General features: G+C 39.7%; 1 protein-coding gene across 6 annotated transcripts in view; it reads right to left on the reverse strand.

Annotated features, from left to right (window-relative positions):
• CAPN10 (calpain 10) overlaps positions 1–10,164 on the reverse strand; it is a 51,890-nt gene that overhangs the window by 13,447 nt on the left and 28,279 nt on the right. For all 6 annotated transcript variants that reach the window (XM_068954074.1, XM_068954077.1, XM_068954078.1 and 3 more), the window contains 2 exons: positions 10,022–10,156; positions 1,623–1,826 (listed from right to left, as the gene is read on the reverse strand). The gene's annotated coding sequence lies outside the window, so the exon portion shown is untranslated. The remainder of the gene's footprint in view (positions 1–1,622; positions 1,827–10,021; positions 10,157–10,164) is intronic.

A 10,164-nucleotide genomic window follows, 5' to 3' on the forward strand; every position in this document is an offset into this window, starting at 1 on the left:
TGGCAACATTTCGCTTCTGACTTTCTGTTTTACAAGAGTGCTTTGACTAGGGAAGCAACAGCTGTACCATGTGATGCTCCTTTACTCTGCTCTGAAGAGTTCACTTCTGAAAAAGTTCCTGTCATATACAGAATTAAGAGGTATCTCACTGCCTTCTCTTTCTACCTCCTTTTACCCTTCCAGACTACTAGAAGAGTTTATTCTCTGGAGCATATTCAATACACTTCTCTCTTCTAACATGCTACAGCAATATGAATCATGCTTGCAATTAAAGAACAAGCACTTTTCCATCAGGTAACTCAGGAGAAAAATTTGTGAGGTGGAGCCAGACAGGCTGATAAATTTTCTTAAGGACTAATTGCAAGTACAGGGAAGGAAAGTTCATCAGAGCTGCGTGGGTCATGAGAGAAACACAACAGTCATCAGTGTAATACTGTGAGGGGTGATGGGCAGGCCCTCCTCAGATGCTGAAATGCCCCATGTGCAAACTGCACACCCAGTACCATGTTGCAACTTCTAATTAGCTTACCATATCCAGTTGCTTCAGTGTCATGTTGTCTTCCACTCTCAGAACCCTTTTCACTACACACTCTCAGCAGTTTTTAAGTTAGCAAATCTGTAGCAAAACCTAGCTCTAATTAGCAGTCTGCAGGGTCCTATACCTAGATGCCTCATTCATGGCAGAAGCCAGTAGACGCTATCGTTAAAGGAACAATTGAAGGTGGTCATTTGCACATAAAGCTGAGATGGTCAATTGTCCCCACAAACACTAGATTTACATGCGCAAAACAATAGCTACCTGAGCAGCCAAGTGCAGATTCTCTGAATATAAATGTTTTGCAAATCTTCCCAAGCTCCCTATCTCCCTGCTGCTAAAGACTGCAGGAATAATAGCTCTCCCCCATAAAAGATAGGGGCTGAATCTCTCCTTAACAGAAAGAAGGAAAAAAGGCACCTGCTTCAAAAGTAATACCTCAGCACACGTTATTACTCTCCCCCAATAAATCCAGAAAAATCACATGGCACTTTTTTCAGTACTCTTCAATGTTGATTCTCTTTAAGGATGCTTTCTCTAAGTTCATCTAGAAAATCCTTCAAATTTTTATAACAAACAAATTTCATCATCCCTTATTCACTTTACATTCAGAGAAAGCAAGAAGAAACCAAACTTTTGATTTTTGAAGTTCTACTTTATTTTCTAACTTGGAATGAACGAGTCTCTAAATGAGAACAAGTATTCTCTTTCTGCCTGTGAAAGAGGCAGTGGGAATCCAAAATAATTTAGCATTCCAGTAAATTCTAACTCTAGCCAGTTACTTCTACTAGCTTACTAGTCTTACTGTCTTTATAATTTTGTCAGCCGCTTTCGAGGTTCTTGCCAAGACTGCAAACATGATCATTACAGAAGTCTATAGAGACATCACCTGGGAAGTCCAGTGACTGGCTTGCATTAATTGTTCTAACAAAATGAGGCATGGCTTTATTCTGCCTGGAGTGTGCAGCTGCAAGGAAGCCACAGAAGGCATTCATACCCCATGCAGTGTCTCCCATACAGTTTTTACCAGTACAGGAACTATCGGGGCAACAAAACTGTTATCCTGTAAGCTTGTAACAGTATTTACCTGTTCACACTCTGTAGCAAATAGCAAAACAGTGGAGGGCCACATGCGTTTCAACCGGACTTTGAGCGCAGTGAAGTCTCAGCTGGGTGCATATCTAGCCCACTCACCACAAACTGGAAAACTGTAGCAGACAGGCTGGATACTGCCAACCAGCGGCTCACACAGTCGTCGTCATAGCTCAGGAAGCCCCTGAGGAACGTGTCACTAAAGGGTAGGAGAGCATTAGAGAAACGTTAGTACATGCCTGACATGTTCTTACACTTACTTTTAGACCTCTGAGATTATCTTTTCTCCAGTAATAGTAGTCAATGGGCTGCATGGGCCTTCAGGCTCACCTTCATGATTGCCCTTAGGTTTGCCTTTCTTTTCCTAGTTTGTAATAAATTGCTCAAAATAGTAAAATAATAAATTCAATCAAACATACTCAGAGAATGAATTAATTTTGATCTTTCACCCTGGATGCAGTGTTCCTCCTGAGGCCTTGTTAACAGCAACTTGACTAGAGAAATAATAACACTTTACTCACTGAAGTGCAATTCCTTGCATTTTCCACTAGTCTGACATAGTGACTCACACTTAGTTTGTGATCTGCAATAACTCCTAGATCTTTATCTGCATAGGTTTTATCTACCCTCTCTTTCTTCATCATATAATTAGCAATAATCCATAGCACACACAACTACATTATCCCTAATCTCACTGAGCAGCAGATGACTTTTGTAGGTCATTTTTCCAGTGCATAGTGCTTGCTTTCATGTCAACTCTTCAGTCTATCGAAAAAGTTATTTACGAAAGTACTCAATATTAGGAGATCCCAGACTGCAAAATTTCCTTTGTTACATTCATCTCACCAGTGAGCTTCAAACTTCAGCACAGAAACTCCACTATGTCTGTGCTTATAGATTTATCTCCCACTAAAGTCTGCCGCTATTCACTAACTTGCATGCTGTCTCCCAGGACCTACTAACATGGTGACCATGTGACTTTGTGCCTTTTCCATAAAACGGGGATGAGAAACAAGAAGGACCAAATAAACCATGTGATTTTATTGATTTCTGCCTAATTCTGACCACCAATGAGATGGCTTCACTATGTGATAATAGTTCCTCCGGTGCAACATTACATACAAGCTCCTCTTGTGCAACATACATTACATACATACAAGTTCCTCTGGTGCAACATTACATACATAAAGAGAGCGTGAAAAGCAATATCAAACTAAATGGAAAATGTTTCTTCATGACTTTTTGTTATTGAAAATTATCTCTGAAGATTGCTTTAAAGTCTACTGAAGAGGACATAAAATTTTCATGGCTACTCCTTCCAGCTACCATTAGGAAAATGGTTCAGATCCTCTGTAGTGAACAAGTCTGTAACTTGTTCTTCCTACTAGTAAGCCAACTCAGCCTATGACCTTAAGTATTCTAAGTACACATATCTTCCTCCTTTGTTTTTTTTTTTCGAACTTATCGCTGAGGATCCAGTTGGAAAGCATCTGTGTTCAAAGAACAAAGAGCACATTTAAACAATGGGTCACAATTAAATCAGACTTTAAATATACTTCTAAAGCTAATCACATACTCGGCATTCTCTGAACCAGGAGGTTCCTTTTCCTAAACAAAGTTTGAATGCTCCTGTAACATGAATTCTGCAAGTGGAAAGGCAACCTGTAAACACTGCAGCCCTGAGGAAGGAACACAGTGGAATATTAGTAGTTCTCATGTCTCAGATGCTAGCATTTTCTTCAACATGGCTAGCAGCAAACAGTCTAGCAAATTACATTAACCTCCAGTCTCTTAATCTATGTGCTACCAAGCTGCAAGTCTTGGTCCAGGAGTTCAGCTGTTATTCAAAGCCTAATCTAGTTCAGCACAACTGCACAACCTCTGCTCAGTTTTACTGAGATGAGGTACAAGAAGACACTCTGCAGAGTTTCAGCTAATGTAAGTAAGAACAGACAGAAATGTAAGAAATGTAATTGTTGAGTTTGCAATAGCTAGCAGCTCAAGGATTGATGAGGAAAAGCACTGACAAAAAAAAAAAAAAAGAGTAAAACTTAAAAAGCAGAGAACTGGAAAAGAGCAGCTCAGTAGCACTGAGAACAAGCTAGATCCAAAGAGCAGCAGGAGCTTATAATTCCCCACGTGATAGTTATCTGGTGAGCAGAGACTCATGAAATGTCTCAGTGGCAGCGGTAAGGGTATTAATGCTTAGCTCAGAAGCATTTAATCATAGCTAGCTATTGTATTAGCCAATAGATAATTGCTTTGTATTTTTAAATTGTGTATATTCTGCTGGCAGAGTCTCTCTCTGCATGGTAAAAGATGCCTACACAAAGGTGACCCAGTAAGGGTTACAATGCAACCAGTCATAAGGGGGAGGGGGGGGGGGCGGCGGCAGATGGAATCACTAAGATGTTGAATTTGTTTCAATTTCATAAGGTTTGAAATAGCATACTTGCAAGACAGTTGTTTGAAACAATTACAGACTTCAATATTTAATTTATTCATTTTCTTTTGACATTGAAAGGAGGAAAAGGATCACTATTTAAAAATTTCACATTTTCCTCCAAGTTTTTAATTTCCTTAGTTTCTACTCTGCAGTTTTTCAGAATTTCTGCAGCCCATTGCTCACCATGTTATATCCAGTTATAGAACTAAAGACAGGTGGGAGAAAGATAACATCATCAAGCACAAAACAAGTCTCAGAGAAATACCAAGTTGGGCTTTTCCTTCCAATTGCTCCTAGACAAGCTTCCCTGAAAGGCCGTACTCTGTCTTTCCGGACTGTAAAGGAAATATACAAATACTAGCTTTTCTGAATGTTCTCTCACAACATAGACCTATGTCAGCTGCTGTTTTACTTGGGGGGCACTGTCACACTGCTGAAAATGGATTGCATTTTTTCCCGTCCTGAGCGTTCAGAAACTCTTCCATACTTCAGCCTGGATTTCTTCCTCAATAAGGAAGAAATATAAACAGCATTGCTTAACTATCACTGTAGAACTCAGGGTTACTGCTCCACTTTCAGGACAAAACCCATTGCCCATATAATGCTCATTTCAGAGCATCTTCTCTCAAATGTTCTGTTCTGTTCTTCTAGCATTCCAAATGCAGCATCTAGGCTACTACTTACAGCTCAGAAAAAACATCAAAAAGAATGTTGAAGCTGCAAATACTTGAAAATTAGGAAATTAGGAAATGCCAGAAAGAAGGCTGTTTGTACATTAATGACTTTTTCCTAACACATTAGAGAGAATAGGGCAACTGACTTGAAGCATTACAATTTAGCCTGCGAAATTCCTGTATCCATGCAGTTCCTCAGCAGCTGACTCTGCAGAGTGCTGCCAAGACTGTACAGCATTTGCCCAGTCAGTGAGACTGGAACGGCGTTAGTGTTTTATAGCTCCCATTCCATTAAAATATACAGTGCCACAGCACCTGAATGAGGTTTGCCTTGCTTCCACCCATGCAGCGCTGCATTGCAAAGAAAAAAAAAAAAGAAAAGAAAAGAAAAGAAAAGAAAAGAAGGAAGACCAAACTACAAAGAATGGTTAGTTAACACAGTCCATTTCCTCCCTAGTATATGCACTCTAGCTTTCACTAACCCTGCTCTCACTGCATGCTCATGACACACGTTAACTCAACTTGCTACACTTCCAGAAATATACCTGAAAATGAATAAATTAATTACAATTCCATGCTGAGAAAACCTCAGTAAATCTCTTTTATATTACAAATGGCATCCAGTTTTACTTTGGGATGACTAGACGTCTTACTACTAGCAGAAAGAGTTAAAGTGATGGATGCTACAATTCATTGTAATGCTGAAGTGATGGCATTTAAATAAATCCTTTATTTCTTGTGTATGAATTGTGAATTAAGGATTGAAATACAAATCAAGTAATGGTGGCATTGAACAGGGTGAGGCAGGAGTTTACAGGAAGGCAAAAATCAAGTTATTCTATAGGAATTCAATTTTCCTTATTTTAGTATCTTCGTATATGTGAGCAGCTCCTCCCTACGCACATCTTGCTCACTCATCTGCAAATACTATTGCAAGAGCTCACCAGAAAAGACGACAGAGATGTTAAGTATGGTTGGTTAGATATTAAGTCAGGTGAAGAAATTAGCTTTTGTAATGATGGTTTCAGGCCATTGGAGTGGGAAGCAAAAGCTAGGTAAGGAAAAAACAGCCCCATCAGCAACTGTCATAGCTGCCATCTACATCTTGCCTTTCATCGGTGAATCTGAAAGCTCTTCTGAAAAGTGAACTTCAGGGATGATAAGGCCTAGAGAAATTAAGTTTCTTTACATTTATAGGCATTTATAGACAAGCTATGAACAGATCTGCAAACCAACTTTGAACCTCTCAAGTCCCGTTGCCCCCATATGTGACCTCAAAAGCTCATCAATATTCAGGTCCCAACAACACAGTTTAGAGTAGGAGGCAAAACCAAACAATGAGACTAAAACTGTCTCGTTTATTCACAATGCATGTGGGTAAAGTTTTCTTTCTCTGAATAAAAGAACAGGAGTTTTCTTTGCTCACATTTTCAGTCCTGTTTCTACACTAGTTCTGTGCTCTAAGCAACATTCACCCTCTTCCCTTGGTGTGCTTGTCTGAACACACTGTGTCTTTGTCATTCCCTCCCCACAGAGGAATTCTGACTCCACTGACCGATCACAACCCCAGTTGTGAAGCTCTGAAGTTTTACCAGTTTGGGGGGGGGGGGGGAAGCACCTGAGTTGAGAAGTCTAGATTAGTGTGTCCACTGAAGGAAATCCTGCAGGGGAGCTTAACCATTGTCTGCTCTGTTCAGCTTGTCAGCAGGCCAGACAGCAGCCGTACATGACCTTGCCAACCAATAAATGCACAACATGGAACCACTCAGCGTTTTCCAATACACACTGGGTCTGTCTTTGCAACCTGCACATAAAAAAAAAAAAAAACCACCACACATCCTGGTATTTATAAACACCCCGGTATTTATGACTGAGCAGATGACTCAGAGCCTGGGCAGAGACCTACCCCACAACCCTTTGCATCTCCTGCACAACATACTCGTTATTTGTTTGCCTCACGTGTTTCTGACGATGCTGTTTGTTCCCTAAATCTTGCTGTTGTTGCTTTTGCTTCCCACTCCAATGGCCTGAAACCTTCATTACAAAAGTAGGTTGCCTCATCTGCGCAAAACAACCAGACTTAACACCTCTGCCACCTTTGCTGGTGAGCTCTTGCAACAGTATTTACTAGATGAGAGTGAGCAAGATTTGCACGGAGAGGAGCTGCTCACATATACCAGAGATATTAGAATAACTGATTTCCCCTAAAACAACTTGCCTGCTTTTTGTTGCTCCCTTATAAATTTCATCCTAAGCTTTTCTGAAATACCCTTGCCTCACCATGCTTGCAGCTCCCACCCAGGAGAATGCAGTGCCCACAGTTTCAAAAAGCCAGACCAGGCCCTTCACTGTGCCAGATTTACCCTGCCGAAAGGTCGAGAAGAACAGGCAACAGGCAGAAGGATGTCAATGTGCAAGTATCAGGACTACTCATCGTGGGCTATCCTGTAATTCTGCGACATAAAGTACATAGAAAAGAAAGTGGACTGCGCCAGCAGTGGAGTAGTGCCGTATGTTAATGAAAGCTTTATGTCAGATTAACAAACTAATCAATCATGCAAATAAGAACACACATTTATGACTTAAAATTTAATCTAAATAGAGTAAAATGCTAGACTTAAGCATGAAAGATGTGGTGTTAGATCCACTACTGACCTCCTCCCTGCTCCAAGAAAGATTGCAACTCGTATCACGACATTGGTCAGAGGGGCTGAGAGGGCAAGAAATGTCACGGTAATTGGAGAATTCAACTACACCATGCAAACTAGACAAATACCACACTGTGCCACAATACTGAGATTCAGTTTTTAGAAACTGTCAAAGCCTGCTTCAAGAAGCAATCAGTTTGAGACCTCAACATGAAGCAGCAACCTTTGCTCCGGTCACAGGTACTGCCAAAGGACCTGTTTCAAAACATTAAAGTCATTCTGCAACAGTGATTACAATGTACTCAGATCCAGCTTTCCTCCAGGACCAATAAAAGTGAAACTCCCATCAGTTATACTCAACTTGAAAAAGGAGGCACTACATTTATAAATAAATAAATAAGCACCTAAGAGTTAAATCCTTGTAGCAGCATGGGGACTACTACGCAGTGACGCTTTGTGCCTCCAACACAGTAAGTGCATACCACCGACTACAGAAAACTGGTAAAAGAAAAAAAGCAGGCTGACACGGTTATTGACTCTCCAGTGGCTTTCCCACTCCTGGTGCAAGTGGAAAAAAAGGTTTTATTATTTGCAAAAGGCCTCAGCAAATGGCTCAATGTTCAAACTCAAAAGATTAAGAAAAGTTTTCCAAGATCAGTGACCTGCTTACTGTGTTTTCACCTCTAGCTTGCCAGAGTTTGAGCCTTTCCATATATCTTAACTGGATGTGACCAACTTTCTTTTAAAAATTATCTTCTCATTTCTGATCACTGGTTAATAACTGAGGTTAAGTTCTGCAGGGGTCTGTTCAGTGCTACTCAACAGGCCTGTAACTGATTTGACAAATGCATGCTCAGTGACATTACAGTTTACTGATGATACTGAATTATTCACAATGATAAAGACAAGGGCTAACGGGAGAACGGCAGAACTTTGAAAGAACTCTGCAGGACTCAGTGACTGAGTGCTAAATAACAGATGAAATTCAACATAGACAGATATAGAGCAAGGTATGTGAATAGGGAAAAAAACCAATCCTAACTTCAAAAATAAAACAATGAGCTCTGCAGGCTGTATTTACACTGTTTACCACATCAATGTCATTATTATTAAACACCAACAACTTGCTCCTCAGAAATGAAACTAGCTACTCATTTAGCATTGTGAGCATCTAGCATAGCTGTATGGAAGTATCTTAATACATTTATTATAATGTTTTATGCTTCTGATTGCTCTAGAGTGCAGCCATCTACAGATTCCACACAGCATTAAACTCGAAAACAATAGGGTCATATATTATAAATTAATACCAAGTAAAATAAAAATTCCAATCAATAAAAAGATAGAGCAGATACATCCTGTGAAAATTATACTGAAGTTTTTTTGAAGGAAAAAAAATTCACTGAAACTGATTGACAACAGTACCACTTTTTCCAGTTTAGAGCATCCATTCACTTTCTCACTAAACCTGACCACCCAAGACATTAAAAAGAAAAAGAAAAAAAAAAAAAAAGAGTGGACTGGGAGAAGGGGAAAATATTGTGTGTTTTTAAATTTGTCAATGTGCAAACTCATCCTGCAATATGAAAATCACACAAGGCTGCTTTTTTTTTGTTTGTTTGTTTGTTTTTTTAAAAACATTTCATCATGATCACTAACTATTATTAAAAAATATTTTCAAGACTCAGTTCAGCTTAATTCTGGTAATTCTGAAGTCTACAGACCATATTCTCATTGACACATGCATGTGATGAACAGCCTTCAGTGGTCTTTCACAGTTGCAATGTTTGGAAACTGCACACAGTTATGTTCACAAACAAACAGAAATACCATGCAGCTCAGTTCCTTTTAACCATGGTGGTTTAGCTGGAGAAAAAGGGAGAAAAAAATATATACTAAAATAAAGAAATAAAACCCTGATGAACACAAGCAGTAAGTCAGGTTAGTTAGATGATTTCATCAGTTTACTCTTTTTAAAGACCCAGGCAGCATCTAAATCTGAAGAACGCAGCAGATGTAAGACTGCTCGGTAAGGTAACTCAGTAACACTGCAATTTTTGGCAAAAATAAGAGTTATCTTGGAACTGTCAGGACTGGCTGATAACATCCTAAGAAATATTTAATTTCAAATTGCTTCTCACAGATTTTTGATTGTTTAACTCTTCAAACACAAGACTCATGGAACCATGCTGATGAAACTGTTGCTGCTTAACCTTTTGCATTTCAATTTCTCCCCCCTTAAAAACTAAACAAATAAATAAAGAGGCATAGAAGCACGTTCCTTCCTCTCTAACGGCTTCTCCGCTTCCACTCTCCCTGTAAGGCATCTGCAAATGCAGTCCGCTAAAGCAAAAGAGCTGCATGTTATTGCACAGAGAAGTCAAGCCTGCTCAGAGGGGTGAAGCAAGCAAATGCTTGGCTGTCTGCAGCCCCATGAAACTGTCCTCCTATCTTCTTGCTTGAACCTGACATTAAAATCTACTAAAGCCAACATAAAAGAAAAATCCTTGTCTAATCATTTTTCAAGACAGAACAACGCACAATGCTATATAACGGACACATTTGCTTCTATCAACCAACCAGAAATCAAACCCATTAGAAAACAAACTGAAAGGCATGACCATACCTGTAACTCTCAGTTGGTTTGAAGAGAATTCAAAGGAGTTCTTTGGGAGCCCGTCTAGGCGGCACTAAACTTTTGTATTTCATGACCACAGTGCACATTGAGTCTGATCAACAACACTCGCAGAATTCAACATGCCTGCTCAG

This window comes from Struthio camelus, chromosome 9 (assembly GCF_040807025.1).
Source record: "Struthio camelus isolate bStrCam1 chromosome 9, bStrCam1.hap1, whole genome shotgun sequence".
Lineage (NCBI taxonomy): Eukaryota > Metazoa > Chordata > Aves > Struthioniformes > Struthionidae > Struthio > Struthio camelus.